General features: G+C 46.3%; 1 pseudogene; it reads left to right on the top strand.

Annotated features, from left to right (window-relative positions):
• Nucleotides 1–3,769, top strand: part of LOC122924933 — a 124,213-nt pseudogene extending 120,444 nt beyond the window's left edge.
• The last annotated feature ends 10,007 nt before the right edge of the window (nt 3,770–13,776 follow it).

The following is a 13,776-nucleotide window of genomic DNA, read 5'->3' as shown; positions in this document are numbered from 1 at the left end:
GCAGGGTCCGGTACATAGCGAAGCAGAACTTGAAAAACACCTTCTCACTTGGAACTAGACAAGCTAGTGACCATGAGTTGCTCAGGCATCTTCCTGGGGCAGGAAGCACCTTTAAATACTTCCTGCAAGCCAGCCATAGGCTGGGGAGACACAGGGCATGTATGTGCTGCCTCACACGTGGGGAGAGACACACCCATGCAAGCCCTAACAACAGTACAGCACTCTAGCAGGAAGTAAACTCTGGCATGGAGCACAGATGCAACAGTTAGGCTACCTGCTGCCCACACTTGTCAGCACGGCGCATGGCAGCAGGAGGGAAAGAGGGAGCCCAGCACCCGTGTCCGTGGGTAGGGCAGCAGCGCTGGCACGGACCGCTGGGCTAACACCGTCTTGCTTTTATGCCCATGCCACAGATTTCAGCTAGGTGCTTGATAATTTGCAAATCATATTGACAACTGCTACTTCCTTGATTTCTATGACCTTTAATTATAAAGGGCTTGAACAACCCTATCTACCCTCTTACTATATCCACTACATAACAGGAACGCTCCACTAGATCGGCTGCTCTAGAGATGCTCTGACCCAGTTGTCTACAAATCACAGATTGGTCCTAATGTTGCTAAGATCCTTACTTGTATCCATAATCCTGCTCCCATCACTTCAACCTCAATATCTGACTGTTTCCTTGCTGGCTAACATCTCCCCCCCCCCCCCCCCCCCCCCCCCCCCCCACACACACACACACACACACACACACACACAGGCAGACACCATTGTCACCAGACAATCACTGATATTCACTTCACCTGTGTGTGGTATTCAATTGAAGTAAATTGAAATAAATTAGCACCTTCTTAGGAGAAAGGAGACTTGGAGGGGGATATAGATGAAGAGCTTTCTCCAACACCTCGGAGCCTGGTGGAGAGGAGACTGGGAGTAGTTGTAGTTATTTTCTGTATGTACTTTGTCTGACTGATGAAGGTCTTCACTGTGGGTTCTCTCTCTGGAAATTTACCTCATAAACAGAAGTGTCATTGTGGCAGGACGATGCCTGGCAACTTTTTGGTAAGTAGGGTGATGTAGGAAACTTTTAAAAGAACTTCCCACACTTTATAACCGTATCCTCCGAACATGGCTACAGTAAGTAATATTGTGCAGTCCACTCCCTGCAAAATTGCTCTCATAAGTCAGATGCTGTTTCGGGCTTGTGGTCTGCTAGGTGCTGGGACCTCAGCACATGTGGTGAGGAGCAGAATATTATTTGCCCCTGATAACTAAACCTAGAAGTGAAGGAGCTGAGAGAAGTGTCTGATCTATAGACAGATCTACAGGAGGCCATGTATTCAGTCACTGTGTGCTTGTGTCTAGATGGATCCAGGAGGAGAAATCCACCAGAGAGATGTCCCCGTCCTCTGTATTCCAAGGACTGTCCAGAGGAGAAGGTCCCAGAGAATCCTCAGGTAGATGGAGCTGAGCCCTATACACATCTATATAGGGGGTCCTGCAGTCATAGAAGGGGTCATAGAATGTGGGGGTATCTTATGTGGATCTGTTATTTTTCCCACCTGTCTGCTGTATTCTACTGAATTGTTACAGATGACAAATCAGGGGGAAGATCTGACTGATATTAAAGTGGAGAATGAAGAAGAGAGGATGATGGGCAATCCCCCGTGTAAGAGTGGGGTGGAGGAGGTCATTCCAGGAGATGTCACCACAGGTATGGAACAATTAAAAAAATTTTTTTTTAGTTTCATCAAGTCATGATTTTCTGTATGTAGCAATATTTGTGACTGGGTGTAAACCAGAATCCTGGACTTTGTTGGGAAGTCAAAAGTGTTATAGAAAGCTTTATAAGGCTGTAATTACACATGCAGTTTTTGGTGATGTTCTTTCTATCCAAAGCCAGGAATAAATTCAAAATGAATGGATTATAACACTCCTTCCTTCTGGATTCACTCTTAGCCTAATAATGCTATAAGTTTGTCTACCTTATGGTTTAATAAATAAAATTCAAATTTTTATCTTAACAGAGAATTCCAGTAACGGTTCTAAGGGAAACTTCATGCTGTCACTAAAATATAAGGTAGAAGATGAAGATATCATGCAGCACTCTTCAGGAGAAAACTTCATTACTCCTAATGTACATCCAGGACTTCATTATACAAATCGATCATATAAATCGCCTAATGATGAGGTATATTCTCCTGACCAATCACAGATTGTTACCACAAATACAGGTCAGAAAGGGGGTAAAAGGCTTCATTGTGGTAAAGAATTCACAAAAAGCTCAGTTCTTTCTACACACAGAAGAATTCACACAGGAGAGAAGCCTTACCCCTGTTCACACTGTGAGAAATGCTTCACAGAGAAATCAACTCTTGTTATACATGAGAGAATTCACACAAGAGAAAAACCATATTCATGTTCAGAATGTGGGAAGTGTTTTACATATAAATCAGATTTTGTTATACATGAGAGAATTCATACAGGAGAAAAACCATATTCATGTTCAGAATGTGGGAAGTGTTTTGCATATAAATCAGATCTTGTTATACATGAGAGAATTCATACAGGAGAAAAACCATATTCATGTTCAGAATGTGGGAAGTGTTTTAAATCTAAATCAGATCTGGTTAAACATGAGAGAATTCATACAGGAGAAAAACCATATTCATGTTCAGAATGTGGGAAGTGTTTTACATATAAATCAGATCTTGTTAAACATGAGAGAAGTCACACAGGAGAGAAGCCATATTCATGTTCAGAATGTGGGAAGTGTTTTAAATGTAAATCAGTTCTTGTTAGACATGAGAGAAATCACACAGGAGAGAAGCCATATTCATGTTCAGAATGTGGGAACTGTTTTACACAAACATCACAACTTGTTTACCATAAGAGATGTCATACAGGAGAGAAGCCATATTCATGTTCAGAATGTGGGAAGTGTTTTAAATGTAAATCAGTTCTTGTTAGACATGAGAGAAGTCACACAGGAGAGAAGCCATATTCATGTTCAGAATGTGAGAAATGTTTTAAACAAAAATATGATCTTATTAGACATGAGAGAAGTCACACAGGAGAGAGGCCATATTCATGTTCAGAATGTGGGAAATGTTTTACAAAAAAATCTGTTCTTGTTACACATGAGAGAATACACACAGGGGAAAAGCCATATTCATGTTCAAAATGTGGGACGTGCTTTAGATATAAATCACATCTTGTTATACATAACAGAACTCACACAGGATAGAAACCATATTTATGTCCAGAATGTGGGAAATGTTTTATAGATAAATCAAGTCTTGTTAAACATGAGCGAGTTTATACAGGAGATAAGCCATATTCATGTTCACATTGTGGGAAGCGCTTTTCAGATAAATCTAATCTTGTTACACTTGAGAGAATTCACGCTAGAGAGAAACAATTCACATGTTTTAACATATAATCAGGTTATCCATGGACCTTAAACAACCAATAAGAAGATTCATTTTTGGGGGTAAGATTGTCATGGATCTCCCAGACAACAAAATTATATTTCTTTGAGGTCAACTATGACTGGGAAATTGTCCCCGTGAACCTTGCTTCTTATCACTGTATTTACACCTCCACCCACACTGCGGGAGAGTCTAGAGTGACATGGGCGGAAGTAACGACTCTCCATGTAATATTTTGTATAACATGTGGACATATTTGATTGTCATTTGAACAGTATATAAAAAGAATATCTTATATTGAGATCAAGACATGATGATTTATTAGTATTTTGTGTGTCTTGATTTTGTGCCGTACTTTTTGAATATAGAATACTTTTCATATACTTTTTTTTTAACCACGCATTTTCCTTATTTTTTTTATTTTTTTTTTTCTGAACATTTTATTAGGTTTTCTCAATATAACACCAAACCCCGGGCGCGGGGAATCAAATAATTAACAAAAATGATATAAAATATACAATTACACAAAAGAAACTTGGTTATAAAGCCATATGATTACAATATATCTCTGAATCAGGGGCATAACTGTAATTTATAAGGCACCATAGCAAAATAAGATGGGGTCCCTACCACCTAGTGCAGGGGTGGCCAACCGTACAGGCACAAAGAACCAAAAAAAAAACTAAAACATATGACTCCCAAGAGCCACAAGCTATACATTTACACACGAGTCACTGTATTTTCCGCCCTACAAGATGCACCTAGATTTTAACAAAAAAATAAGAGAAAAATATATATTTTTCATCGGATCTGAGGTCTGATAAAAATATTTTTATTTTATTTTTCATTAGCAGAGAAAAAAAGAAAAAATATATTTTTCATCAGACCTCAGATCAGACTCCTAAATTAGATCCCCAATCCTCATCTGACCTAAAATAAGATCCCCAAACCTAATCAGACCTCCAAATCCAGGGGCGTAGATAAGGGGGATAGGGGGTTCAACCCCCCCCAGAGTGTCTGTCCTCCTAACCTGCCAGAGAACGGCCCGGGCGTGCCGCTGCCTGCAATAGCGGCGCGGGCAGTGCGGCACACAGAGAGGTGATGGAGGCTGCAGGGCGGGGCCAGGCAGCGCAGAGGGGCAAGTACGGCGGCACAAGTAACTCACAGACACACACAGGCAGCCAGGCAGGGATGACGTTGATGATCACATGGCATGCACGCTGCATTCAGGCTCCGCCTCCGCCTGTCCTACGTCTGGACCTCGGCCAGCTACCTGCCTGCACGTGCCTGCTACTCCTGGGCGGTGGCTGACGGCTCAGAAGATTAGAAGAGAGAGAGAAGAAAGAAAGAAAAATAAGTAGTTTGAGAGAGAGAGAGAGACAGACAGAGACTCTGGAGCACTAGTGTAAGTAAAAGAAATAGTTAAAAAAGAAAATCAAGAAGATTCTAAACCCACCCCCACCCCCCACAACAGGCTACAGACAGTGTCAATTTATATATTTAGTCCAGCCCCCAGACTCTTATGAATTGAGGGAACTGGCCACCACCATGCTGGTCCACATCACTTATTGTGCAGGCTGCATGGTTTGATGTATTTTTTCTAGTCTCTCACACTCTAGTCCCCTCAACAATAAAGAAACCCAATTTCTAATGGAAATTACAAGTGTAAGCTAGCATGTGATGTGTCATGCGTGCCATAGACTGTCACTCCAGACTGGAGTAGGTAGGTACCAATTACGAGTCTTTTTAAAACATGTTTTTTTCCATATGGTGTCAAACAACTAAATCGGTATTGCTCAAGGTAAAGGATTGGTTTAGGAATGATATGGCTGGTATATTTTTTTCAAACCCTGGTGTGTCTGCTAGATAAAGTCTTATAATTTGAGAAAGCTGAACCAGCCCCCCCCCCCCCCCTCCCCCCCAGGAAAAAAAAATATCTACGGCCCTGTCAAAATCAGACCCCCAAAATAAGACCCCCATTGCTCAAATCAGACAACACAAATCAGACTCCCAGTGTCAGACCCTTAGTGCTCAGATCTCCCCCCCAATGCTCAGATAATCTCCCCAAGCTCAGATCTCCCCTGATGCTCAAATCTGATTCCCACATGCTCAGATCTGACCCCCCCATGTTTAGATCAGAACCTCCCATGCTTAGATCAGACCCCCATGCTCAGTCCTATAATTTTAAAAAATCTCCTTCCTCTCCTGATCAGGCTCCTTCTCGGGCACTTATTACTCTGCAGGTCTGACACGCTCTCCACTGTGACCTGATGAGCACAACGTTAGGTCATAGTGCGTGTCTCCATGTACTATGTTCTCACACTGTGTTCATCAGGACATAGTGGAGAGTGAGCTGGAGCTGCAAAGTAGCAACAGTGCCTGATCTGGAAAAGAGATCTGAGCCTGGGGAGGAGAGTGAGCCGCCTGACTGCTTCCCGGCTCCACAGCTAGAGCCGTACTTGAAGAAGCAAAGCGTTGGCCACCCCTGACATAGTGTGAGAAAATTAAAACGGCAGCATACAGTACAGACCAAAGGTTTGAACACACCTTCTCATTCAAACAGTTTTCTTTATTTTCATGACTATGAACATTGTAGATTCACACTGAAGACATCAAAACTATGAATTAACACATGTGGAATTATATACATAACAAAAAGGTGTGAAACAACTGAAAATATGTCATATTCTAGGTTCTTCAAAGTAGCCACCTTTTGTGTTGATTACTGCTTTGCACACTCTTGGCATTCTCTTGATGAGCTTCAAGAGGTAGTCACCTGAAGTGGTCTTCCAACAGTCTTGAAGGAGTTCCCAGAGATGCTTAGCACTTGTTGGCCCTTTTGCCTTCACTCTGTGGTCCAGCTCACCACAAACCATCTTGATTGGGTTCAGGTCCGGTGACTGTCGAGGCCAGGTCATCTGGCGCAGCACCCCATCACTCTACTTCATGGTCAAATAGCCCTTACACAGCCTGGAGGTGTGTTTGGGGGTCATTGTCCTGTTGAAAAATAAATGATGGTCCAACTAAACGCAAACCGGATGGAATAGCATGCCGCTGCAAGATGCTGTGGTAGCCATGCTGGTTCAGTATGCCTTCAATTTTGAATAAATCCCCAACAATGTCACCAGCAAAGCACCCCCACACCATCACACCTCCTCCTCCATGCTTCACGGTGGGAACCAGGCATGTAGAGTCCATCCGTTCACCTTTTCTGCGTCGCACAAAGACACGGTGGTTGGAACCAAAGATCTCAAATTTGGACTCATCAGACCAAAGCACAGATTTCCACTGGTCTAATGTCAATTTCTTGTGTTCTTTAGCCCAAACAAGTCTCTTCTGCTTGTTACCTGTCCTTAGCAGTGGTTTCCTAGCAGATGTTCTACCATGAAGGCCTGATTCACACAGTCTCCTCTTAACAGTTGTTCTAGAGATGTGTCTGCTGCTAGAACTCTGGGTGGCATTGACCTGGTCTCTAATCTGAGCTGCTGTTAACCTGCGATTTCTGAGGCTGGTGACTCGGATGAACTTATCCTCCGCAGCAGAGGTGACTCTTGGTCTTCCTTTCCTGGGGCGGTCCACATGTGAGCCAGTTTCTTTGTAGCGCTTGATGGTTTTTGTGACTGCACTTGGGGACACTTTCAAAGTTTTCCCAATTTTTCGGACTGACTGACCTTCATTTCTTAAAGTAATGATGGCCACTCGTTTTTCTTTACTTAGCTGCTTTTTTCTTGCCATAATACAAATTCTAACAGTCTATTCAGTAGGACTTTTTTTTTTTCAGAAAAGGGTCGGCACTGCTGGAGTATGTGCGGTGCACGAGTCGATGGGAAGGCGTCCCAAAACTTACAATAAAGAAGAAGAGACCGGCACTCGCGATGATTATATGATGCTGTGGTTTATTCAGTCACATATTATGGAGCATAGTGACGCGTTTCAGCACAACACGTGCTTTCCTCAGACTATACAATAAACTCCTAACCACATCTCTTATATACACAGATAAAGGGAGGAGTACAGAAAAAAAGGGGGAAGGGAAATGACATCATATTGTGTAACTCCACCCACTGGAGAGCTAGTCTATGTAGGGGAAACCTCAATGCGGATTAAAGATAGATTAAGTAAGCATAAGTCCACTATCTGCACTGAGAACTTATTGTTACCCCTACCGCATCACTTCCATGAGAAACGACATGCGATATCGCAGTTGCGGTTTCAAGTTATTGAAAGTGTATCATTGCAGAGGCGGCGATAGGAATAGTTTGCTTTTAAAGCGTGAGGCCTATTGGATCCACCGGTTACAAACGATGGATCCAAAGGGGCTCAACCGCGAATATAATATCTCTAGTTTCACATAGTTTTGAATTGTATAATTTTTATTATATAATATTTACAATATACCTATGTCTTATTTTCAGCGGACCTGATTCCTGAATTCTCTTCATTCATTTGTTATACCAATTATTTCACATTGATGTCTATGGTGTATAGCATCCTTCATTGACTCACCTGTGTCAGCTCTCCAGTGGGTGGAGTTACACAATATGATGTCATTTCCCTTCCCCCTTTTTTTCTGTACTCCTCCCTTTATCTGTGTATAAAAGAGATGTGGTTAGGAGTTTATTGTATAGTCTGAGGAAAGCACGTGTTGTGCTGAAACGCGTCACTATGCTCCATAATATGTGACTGAATAAACCACAGCATCATATAATCATCGCGAGTGCCGGTCTCTTCTTCTTTATATTCAGTAGGACTATCAGCTGTGTATCCACCTGACTTCTCCACAACGCAACTGATGGTCCCAACCCCATTTATAAGGCAAGAAATCCCACTTATTAAACCTGACAGGGCACACCTGCGAAGTGAAAACCATTTCAGGTGACTACCTCTTGAAGCTCATCAAGAGAGTGCCAAGAGTGTGCAAAGCACACCTCTCTAATAGAAAAAAGTAGGTACGGTTAGCAGACAGTCCCAATCACGACAATTCTTCTCTACCACTTTTTTTTAACATACTCTTAAGCATTTTATTGTGAATCATTCTACTAGACCGTCTGTCTGCGGATTATATACTGATGGTTGCAGTTGTTTAATTTTCAACATCCGACACAACTCTTTCATGACCATAGAGATGAACGGTGTTCCCTGATCAGTTAATATCTTTTTATGTATACCCGTTATGGCAAACATCTGGAACAACTCTCTCACTATGTTTTTCGACGAGGTATTCCTTAAAGGGACTGCTTCCGTGTATCTGGTGGCATAGTCTTTTACCACCAGAATATACTGCTGACCTCTAGCTGACTTTACTAGGGGACCTACGAAATCCATTGCAATCCATTCAAACGGGACTACAATGATTGGCAGAGGGACCAAGGGGCTTTTGAAATGTGGGGCTGTCAACTGGCTGGTGGGACACGACTGGCAATAGTCTACTTTTTACTTGTAACACCCCGGCCAATAGAATCTCTGCATGATGCGTTCTTGGGTTTTACTTGCCCCCAAATATCCCCTTAAAACATGAGTGGGCCATACCTAATACTAATATGGACCAGGTACCAGCAGTTGTTCCACTAGTTAATCCCTACTTTTGGTCACTTTATATAACAGATCATTATTTATGGCGAAGTGGGGAAACTGATTATCAGCCCCGGAACTTTGGGCCACCCCATTCAGTACTGATACATTTTCCCAGGCACCTTTTAAGGTAAGATCCCTGAGCTGTGCCGCTCCAAAATTATCCTGAGACACCTCAAGATCAAGAACATTGGTCGCAGGGGTTAATTCCTCGTCCTCATCTCCTAACATCACAGCTAACGGAGACTCCGATATCGCCCCAGGACCCACCATTACCTTTCCCAACACATCACTACTAGAACACTCAGTACTTGTCAGTCTCAGCTTTAGCCCAAAGGTCCCAGAACAGCGGAAAGTCTCTTCCCAGTATCATCGGGTTCAGTAAGTCCTTAACGACTCCCACCTCATGCTGTATAGTACCACACGCAGTGTTTATGGATACCTGAGCAACCGGATAATCCCTGGTATCTCCATGGATACACAACACTCCCACATGCTTTTCAGGGTTTAATACGTGAGGCACCATGGACGTCATCAAAGTGACCAAACTGCCAGAGTCTAGAAGGGCAGTCACCATGACACTGTTCACGGTCACTTGTCACACATGATGTTCCTTTTTATTCCCGCTATTGAACTCTGGCGCCGAGGACCCCCCGGCCCCGACCCGAAAGGGCTGATAAAGGGCATCCAGAGGCAGATATCCTTGTGATCCCACAGAATACCCGACCGCACCGCTTTCTTCTTTCAAAACTGCTCATCATACCTGAGCCATGCAACCCCCCCGTATGTCTGATACGCCTCCCCACATCCATATAGCAAGACAGAGCAGAGCAATTCTCCGACACCTTTTTGCCCACCAAACTCGCTAAAATAGCGAATGCCTGAAGCCAGTTAAAAAATGTCAGAGGAATCAACAGATACCGTTGCTTCTCCTCCTCCTCCCTCTTGCTCTCGTCTGGCTTTCCCTTATCTAGATGGAACTTCTCTAGCGGGAGCACCGAGAATGTCTCAACATACTCGTCCCTCCAAATTTTTTCCCTGACCTTAGGCTTCAAATGCGCCCCCAGAGGCCCCTCAAAGCAGACATAAACCTCCCCTTTAGCAGCGTCCGCCAGCTTGACTTCTTCCCCAATCGTGCCTTTAGCACCCCCACACACCGCCGTCTCCCCAACTGAAGCACCTGATGTGGCAGCCGACGTGCTCTTAACGTTGACCACCCTAGCCCGGTCCCCCACGCCCGGTGCAGAAGCCCACACCGCTGCTGGGGACGCCCCCATACCGGAACCTAAGTGCGACAAAAATTACAACATACCTGACAACAACTCCTGGGCTAAGCCTTCAGACCCCAAACGACATACCAAGTCACACCCCGCCCCACCACACAACTGCCGCTGACACGAAGTTCGCTCACCTGGCTGTCCCTGGGGTATCCCCCCAGCAGCCGCCGACCCCAATCGTGGCTCCTCCCGTCTGCCTGTTCTTCTTCTTGGCTAACTTCACCATCTTCAAAGGCCTGGTAATGCAGGGAACCCCGGCCAGCTGGCCTGGTTGCGACTCGGACTCTCCATAGAAACTAGGCCCACCACAAGGTGGGCGCTGGTACCGTTCTCCCCTGCACTCTTCCGTAATCCATGCCGCCTCTGGCTTCCCGGCAGGGCAGTCGAGAGCCGCATCCCTCCCGGACACTGTAGCACCCTCCCCCTGCTGCACTGTGGGCGGAGCCAAGCCTGCTCCCACAGCCAGCGCACCATCAGAAGATCTCTGCGCTGCTGTACCGGACCTCACCATCGGTGTCGCTGTCCTGGGCGGTCTACTCCCACGTCGTCTAGAAGAAACCTGCCGCCGACCAGATGATATGAGCCGAAATGCAACCCGCTCCACCGCTGCTTCTGCGCACCCTTTAAGACCACCTCCACCTCCATACCCGAACCTAACTGTGACAAAAGTGACAAAAACTCCTGGGCTAACCCTTCAGACCCCAAACGACCCACCAAGTCACACCCCGCCCCACCATACAATTGCCGCTGACACGAAGTTCGCTCACCTGGCTGTCCCTGGGGTATCCCCCCAGCAGCCGCGGACCATCCCGTAGCTCCTCCCATCATCGATCTGCTCGGCGCTGAAGATGCGGACGGACCGGCTCCTGCCGTGTTTTCAAGCCCGACGTCCGCCTCCTCTTCTTGGCTAACTTTGCCTTCTTCCAAGGCCTGATAATGCAGGGAACCCCTCCCGCCGTCCAGCTGGCCTGGTTGCGACTCGGACTCTCCATAGAGTCTCTGTGCTGCAGTACCGGACCTCACCACCGTGGTCTACTCCCACATCGTCCAGAAGAAGCCTGCCGCTGACCAGATGATGTTACGGGCTGCAATGCTGCTTCTGCGCACCCTTGAAGGCCACCTCCGCCCTCCGATGGGGCCGTCCGCTCCACCGCTTTCCCGGTTCGACTGCTGCCCGCCGCAGGTAAGGCCCTTCCTCCGGCTCGCCTCTCTCCCAGAGATTCCGGCGGGGGGAACGCAACTCCAGATCGAATCCCCCCCTCGCCGCACTGAAGACGAAAGATGGTAGCTGATCCGTCCCTCTCCTTCTGGTGCCCGGCGCTGTGCAGGATTCCTCCCGCTGCGCTGGCTGGCAGTAACCCACTCAGCCCCAGCCGACGTCAGCGGAGGGTCCCTGTTGGGGCGCCTTAAGCGCTGCCGCACCCGGGGGGTCGCCTCCGGACTCAACCGTTTGGGTGGCAAAGATCTCCTCGCCCTGGCTCTCACTGCAGTCGTGGCTGGCGGCCCAGCTGGACCCTCCAAAGCCGCCTGCAAACTCCTCTGCAGCCAGTCAGAACCATGCTGTTCTGCTGCTGCCCTACACCCGATAAAAGCTCATCTAAGGAGGCCATAATCACACTAACCTGACCGCTCACAAACTTCGCTAGATACTACTGGACACTAGTGGGAGGTCCCTCCCCCAGATTATATACAACCTGCGAATCACACGCACCACCCCTTATCCCAGGAGCCATAGCTAGTTAGAGACCAAATTAACCAAGTCAGGCTACACTGCGCTATAGCTGTGCCCCCGCTCCGCTGCCCTCATTCTCCTGATTGTGTACCTATGCTGATTCAACCTTGTTTTAACATCCCATGTAGTACACAATTAGGGAGAAGAAATTGTATCTACCAGTGTCTAAACATTTCACAGAAGCTAAGCATATGTATGACCAGAGGAGGATACCCAGCCTCTGTATGACTGCCACCACAGGAGGATACCCAGCCTCTGTATGACTGCCACCACAGGAGGATACCCAGCATCTGTATGACTGCTACCACAGGAGGATACCCAGCCTCTGTATGACTGCCACCACAGGAGGATACCCAGCCTCTGTATAACTAAAGGAGGATATTCAGCATCTGTATAACTAGAGGAGGATATTCAGCATCTGTATAACCACCACCACAGGATGATATCCAGCATCTGTATGACCACAGGAGGATATCCAGCATCTGTATGACCGCTACCACAGGATGATATCTGGCATCTGTATGACCACAGGAGGATATCCAGCATCTGTATGACTGCCACCACAGGAGGATACCCAGCATCTGTATGACTGCTACCACAGGAGGATACCCAGCCTCTGTATGACTGCCACCACAGGAGGATACCCAGCCTCTGTATAACTAAAGGAGGATATTCAGCATCTGTATAACTAGAGGAGGATATTCAGCATCTGTATAACCACCACCACAGGATGATATCCAGCATCTGTATGACCACAGGAGGATATCCAGCATCTGTATGACCGCTACCACAGGATGATATCTGGCATCTGTATGACCACAGGAGGATATCCAGCATCTGTATGACCACAGGAGGATATCCAGCATCTGTATGACTGCCACCACAGGAGGATACCCAGCCTCTGTATGACTGCCATCACAGGAGGATACCCAGCATCTGTATAACTAAAGGAGGATATTCAGCATCTGTATAACCACCACCACTGGAGGATATCCAGCATCTGTATGACCGACCGCTACCACAGGAGGATATCCGGCATCTGTATGACCTTCCTCTACCACTGGAGGATATCCGGCATCTGTATGACTGACCGCTACCACAGGAGGATATCCGGCATCTGTATGACTGCTACCACAGGAGGATATCCGGCATCTGTATGACTGCCACCACAGGATATCCAGCATCTGTATAACCACCACCACAGGAGGATATCCAGCATCTGTATGACTACAGGAGGATATCCAGCATCTGTATGACCACCACCACAGGAGGATATCCAGCATCTGTATGACTGCCACCACAGAAGGATATCCAGCATCTGTATGACCACCACCATGCCAGAGTGGATGTCTGTATGGCACCAAATATGTGGGGGCTGCAGAACCTTCAACCTCCTCCTGCAGAACCTTCAACCTCCTCCTGCAGAACCTAATATACAGGGGGCTGCACCCGGTGTGATCGGTGGCAGAGCTCCACCAGCGGCTGTACTTTCTCAGTCACATGAAGTTTTCCAGGTTCTTCCACTGATAACAGAGGAGCCTTCTCTACTAGAGGCACAAGTCTCCAAGATGTCGGCCTATGGACTACTGAATCCAGCAGCATGTCCAGATATGAGGGGAGAAAATGACAACTCTCATCATGTCCAGATTGTTATTATAGGATATCAGATGAGAAAACGACCACTCCCAATGTATCCAGGCTGTTATTATATCACGAGATAACACCTTGGACACTGGGAGTTGTAGTTATTATAGAATATCAG

The sequence above is a fragment of the Bufo gargarizans genome, chromosome 1 (genome assembly GCF_014858855.1).
Source record: "Bufo gargarizans isolate SCDJY-AF-19 chromosome 1, ASM1485885v1, whole genome shotgun sequence".
Lineage (NCBI taxonomy): Eukaryota > Metazoa > Chordata > Amphibia > Anura > Bufonidae > Bufo > Bufo gargarizans.
Note: the sequence above shows the minus strand (reverse complement) of the source record. Positions and strands in the feature narration are given on the sequence as shown.